This window comes from Mus caroli, chromosome 6, assembly GCF_900094665.2.
Source record: "Mus caroli chromosome 6, CAROLI_EIJ_v1.1, whole genome shotgun sequence".
In the NCBI taxonomy this organism is placed as follows: Eukaryota; Metazoa; Chordata; class Mammalia; order Rodentia; family Muridae; genus Mus; species Mus caroli.
This window is the reverse complement of record NC_034575.1, coordinates 24,080,650-24,086,439: the sequence shown is the minus strand read 5'-3', so window position 1 is coordinate 24,086,439 and position 5,790 is coordinate 24,080,650. Positions and strand designations below refer to the sequence as shown.

Here is a 5,790-nt window from a genome sequence, read left to right as displayed (position 1 = left end):
CACACTATACAACCTGTGAGGTTTTAAAACTTGTGACAAGGGACAGAAAGGAAATCCTACTAATTGTCACAAGATCCTCACTGAAACTTCAGAAAACAACAGCAAAAAAAAAAAAAAAAAAAAAAAAAAAAAAAAAAAAACCTCACGAACCTTCAACTTAGACTTCACGCTTGGACAATCCAGTCACTGTCAGGAGCTGTCATGTCATGTACTGCACATCCTGCAGCTAAATTACTTCTCCTTGTTCCACAGGCTCATTTATGGTGCCATCACAGGCAAATACCTTCTTAAACGCCTCCACTAGTGCCTTTTTTACTGTAGCTGTCCATGTTCCATGGGCAGCAGTAGTATGGGTCTTCCTGTCCTTTCTCGCCTGGCTTCTTCCATGGATGCCCTCAGTGCCATTAGGAACAGTCATCACTTCCCTTGCATCAGTGAAGGGATCAAAAGACCAAGAGTCCCAGGGGGACCTAGTGCTGGTTACTCCCCTGCTGTTGACAGAGAGACTCTCTAAGGTCTAGTTCAAGGGCTCTGGGAAGTCTGTAGGTACCTTTCACTGCAGATCTCTGTTCCACCCGAGGTGATCTACCGTACAGCTCTATGACATACTGAATTAATGGGAACCGATGAGAATTAATGGGGACTAGAGGTCAAAGAGTGGAGGTTCTGAATGGTGGACATGCAATCCTTTTCCTCCGTGGACGTGGCCTATGGGAGGTGGCTCCTGGAGGAGCGGGGACTGGGCCAGGATAGGGTGGGAAGGGCACGACGTTGAGTCTGGGGAAGTAGGGAAGTGATGGACGCAGCAGAGTACTTGAGAGTGGCTCAGCTGTTGGATGGCCTCAAGCTTCTCAAAAATTAAATTAAATTAAAACTAACTTTTCATTTGGGGGGGGGGAGCACATGTGTGAAGATCAGAGGACAATTTGCAGAAGTGGCTACTTTCTTCCACTGTGATCCCAGAGACCAAACTCATATCCTCAGACTTGGCCGAAAGCCTCTGTCTTTAGTCATTAAGCCATCTTGCCAGCTTGGGTCACTTGAACTTCTGATCCTCCTGCCTCTGTCTCCCAAAAGCTGCCCTTATAGGTACTTACTGCAATGCCAGAGTGTTTGTGTTGAAAGTTAAAACATCTGTGCTTTTATTTTACTTTCTAGAATCTATTGATTATTGTTTTTATTAGGGTGGCGGGGATGTGTGTCACGTTGCCTGTGTGGAGATAAAAGAACAGCTCTGTGGAGTTGGTTCTCTTCTTTCATGGTATGTGGATTCTGCAGTTCAAACTCAGGTTGTTGGGCTTGCCCAGCAAGCGTTTTTACCTGCTGATCAGTCTTATGCCAGGTGTTTCCTTTACAAATTGCTGTTCCTTGTGTTGTGTTAACAAAGGTCTCTCGTAGACTAGAGAGATGGCTGAGAGGTCAAGAGCACTGGCTGTTCTTTCAGAGGTCCTGAGTTCAATTCCCAGCAACCACTTGGTAGCTCATAAATATCCGTAATGAGATCTGGTGCCCTCTTCTGGTGTGTAGGCAGAACACTTTGTACACAGTAAATAAGTAAATCTTTCCAAACAAAACAAAAACTAACAAAGGTCTCTGTCACCTTTGTTTCCAAGAAGATGTGCCTCAGAATGCCCGTCCATGGTCACACAGCTGATAGTGGAGAGAACTGTGGGCTCTGGCCAGACCTTCTGTCTAGCAAGTTCAGGACGTTCTGTGAAGGAGAGCCTCTCTGAGATCAGGCTCAAGGACTCTGGAAAGTCTGCACTCTGTTCCATCCCATGTGATCTACCCAATAGCTTCTCGGTGTGCTAAATTAATGAGAACTATATTTACAAACCACATAGGCTCTTCCTGAAGCTAGGGAAAGGGGCAGCTCAGGGTAATTGCTGAATTTCTGCATCCGGTTGCCATAGCAACTGGACGGAGGGAATTGAAAATCTTCAACAACACTCGTCTTTGCAATAATACCATCTTAGTCATAGTTCTATTGTTGTGAAGAGGCACAACATGCCCATAACTTATAAAGAAAAGGACTTAACTGGGAGCTTGCTTACAGTCTCAGAGGTTTAGTCCATTATCATCATGGTGGGGAGCATGGTGGCCTGCAGGCAGACATGGTGGTGCTAGAGCAGTTTTTGAGAGCTTTACATCCTGATCTGTGGATGCAGAGAGAAAGAAGTGCTGGGTCTGGTGTAGGCTATTTGTTTTTTGTTGGTGTTTTGGTTTTTTAAAAGATTTATTTATTTATTTATTTAATGTGCACGAGTGCTCTGTTATGTATAGCTCTTCTGCATGCCAGAAGATGACATCAGATTCCAGTATAGACAGTTTTTTGTTTGTTTGTTTTGTTTTGTTTTTTGAGACGGTTTCTCTGTGTAGCCCTGGCTATCCTGGAACTCACTTTGTAGACCAGGCTGGCCTCTGCCTCCTGAGTGCTGGGATTAAAGATGTGCGCCACCACGCCTGGCTTCCAGTATAGATAGTTGTGAGTCACCACATGATTGTTGAAAATTGAAGTCAGGACCGCTGGAAGAGCAGACAGTGCTCTTAACCCCTGAGCCGTGGTGTAGGCTATTTGAAATCTCAAAGTCCAACCCCACACCACACTTCCTCCAACAAGACCACACCTCCTAAGTCTTCTAATCCGTCTCAAGCAGTGCCACTCCCTGATGACTAAGCAAGCATTCAGATATCTGAGCCTATGGGGGACCATGCATATTCAACCCACCACAAATACTATCCTTTCTTAGGGTTCCACTTCCTGCACCATTGCCCATCTCTTTAAAGTAATCAATTTTGTACCTGGGAAACATTAGAACTCTTCACCAAGTGGGGTGTGGCACTGTAAAACCAGCATTCAGGAGGTGGGGCTAGGAGGATTGCTTTATGTTACAGGCCAACCTGGGCTACAGTCGTAAATACCAAGTCGGCCAAAGTTGCACGTCAAGACCCTCACTGAAACAAAACAGACGCATTAGCACGAGTTCTCTCCCTTCCGCCTCTAGCCCCTGGTTAGATTGCGCTCCTTGGCTCCTGGTCCCTCGGAATTGAGTGTGGCACATGGAAGCGTTGCAGAGTTCTTCCATGTATGACGGGCTGTGGATAGCGAGGACCATCGCTCTCCGGACTGCATAACCCAACGCAAGCGTCAAAAGAAGTGTTTATCTGTTCCCTGCATTGTGCTGAGTGAAGGTGGGGCACTTGGATTGTTTAAGGAGCCGTGTGTGGTAGGGGGAGAATGGATATTTTAAGACCGATAAGCAACAATTAAATATCAGCTCTGTCACTATGAGCATGGATTTTAGCAAAAGTTTATGTTTATGTTTTGAGACAGTCTCACCTTGTAGCCCAGGCTGGCCTCAAACTCATGGCAATTCCTGGCTCAGTCTCCAAGTTTTGGGGTACAAGTGTGAACCACCATACTAAGCTGATTAAAAAAAAAAAACATATTGGTTCATTGTGAATTTTTACATCATGCAGCCGAGTCTCACCCTCTTGTACCTGCCCTACACCTTTGCAACCTCCCTCTCAACAGAAAGAAAAATCTTGTTGAGGAAGCTGTAGTGTGTCACAGTGTGTCCACAGTATACCCTGTAGTCCACACTTCTTTGCTCACAAATGCTCATTGCAATGAGTCATTGGTCTGGTGCAAGGCCTCTGGCTTCTGCTACTCTATCAATACTGGGACCTCACTTGGACTCCTCTCCTATCCTGTTGGTGCTCTGTGTCATGGAGATCCTGTATTGGATCTGTAGGACCAGCCCCTTCCTGCACTCCAGCAGTTCATCCATGGGGTAGGTGATGGGGTGGGCCAATGCAAAGCCCTGGATCTGGGCCTAAGAGGTATCAGAGCTGGGCAGCCCACTGGCTCTCCCATTCTCATGCCCTTGGGCCTGGCTCACTGGCTCCTCTCTCCCCCTGAGCAGGCAAGGTGCAAGGCCCCATCTCCTGAGTACTGTAGCTGGCTAGGGCTCGGGTCAGCTCTCCCACAATGCCCAGGTGAGGGGTGTGGCCAGTTCTGCACGGCCCTCGGATATCAATATGTTCCTGAGGCAGCAGCCCAGACCAGGGACATCTGCCTGGCCTTTGGTGGTGACAAACCCATGTTGCTGAGGGCCTCAGACCTAGATGTGGCTCCTGGTGGTGACAACACAGGTTAGGATCCCATCCTGGTCCAGGTGGCATCCTTGGCTACTCACATCAGGCTGTCCCTCACTACCCTCGAGTCTCCAGCTCTGCCCCTCTTCATTGTGCCTACATGCTTCTATTTCTCTTTCTCTTCCATTTCTTCATCACTCAATTGCTCCTCTTAGTGGCACCCAGAGTCTCTGAGCATCTGGGGTCATCTCAGGAGTGGTCTCAGGAGTGCTAGGTCCCACTTGTGCATTATGGCACCAGGCGGGGGTCATCTTGGGCATGGTCTGTCCTCCCAAGCCTGCATGGCACTGGACTGGTGGTCATCTCATGCTAGCTCCATGTCTGGGCTAGTCTGGTGGCCGTCTCAGGCTGACTCCTTGCCTGACCCACCCAAATGGCCCCTTGCAAGGGTCCTCTGTCCCAGGCTTACCCGGGAGCCCTCTGGTCCCAGGTAGGGTTCTTCTAGTCTCTGGCTTGTTCCCTGTCCTGGAAGTCTATCCAGGCCTATCTGGAACAGGACTGGTGGTCATCTCGGCGAGTCCCCTGCGCATGCAGGACTGGTTGTCATCGTCTTGGGCTTGCCTTTTACAGGGAATGTTAGGTTACTAATCGAATCATTCAGATGCTCATAAGTCAGAACAGAGTGTAGCTTCTCTCCTCCTGCTGCCACCTACTGATGCACATGTGACACAGCAGCCACACCTGCAACACTCTGGAGGCAGGGGTGAAGCTGCTTTCAAAGCACACCCTCCCTCCCCCGACATAACATCTATCTGAATGGCAAAGATCAAATGACCAACCTAACTCTGTGAAATGGCTGGAAATAGGCAGAGCTGCTGGAACGGGACGCTCGGGAGCTTCCTGTACGACTCTGGGAAGCACGTTAGCACTTTTCTATAAGATCAACCATAGGTTTACCACGTCCCTCATCAATTCCTCTCTGGTCTAAGAGAAATGATCACTTCGTTCATACAGGAATCTTTATTTGAGCGAATAGAGCGTCTCTATTCATAACTGTCTCACACTAGAAGCAAACCAAATGTCCTGATGATGAGAGAATGTGAGAGAATGGATAACCAATGGTACATCTGTACACTGGATGCTACTCAACAAGAATGAGCAGGTGCAATAGAAAGTGTGAGTGAGCGTGCACACACACACACACACACACACACACGGGCAGAGACAGAAAGACAGAGAATTTTTAAAACCCAGCCAATCCTGGTGCCACACGCCATTAATCCCAGCCCTTAGGAGGCAGAGGCAGGTGGATCTCTGACTTTGAGACCAGCCTGGTTTATATAATGAGTTCCAGGACAGCCAGGACTTCATAGAGAGAAAGACCTTGTCTCAGCAAGCAAGCAAACAAACAATAACAAAAACCTTTCCTTGCCTGGGTATGGTGGCTCAGACACATCACCCCAACAGGTGGGAGACCCAGGCAAGAGAACTACCTTGCCTCCAGGGATATGAAATGAAACCATGGATTTTTTATTTTTTGGTTTTTCTGCTGTTGGTTGTTGTTGTTGTTTATTGGTGTTTAAATCCTTTCTCAGTTTCTTTATCTATAAAATGACTATGCCTTTTTCATCATAGCTGCTGGGTGGATGGACTATGCCCATTGGATTCTGGGTGAATGGTTAGCCATCTCCC

General features: G+C 47.7%; 1 non-coding gene across 1 annotated transcript; it reads right to left on the bottom strand.

The window, feature by feature from the left end:
* Nucleotides 1-4,730: 4,730 nt before the first annotated feature.
* Nucleotides 4,731-4,860, bottom strand: LOC115031417. The gene has a single exon (XR_003837055.1). It is a non-coding gene; the product is annotated as a small nucleolar RNA SNORA17 (small nucleolar RNA).
* Nucleotides 4,861-5,790: the final 930 nt, after the last annotated feature.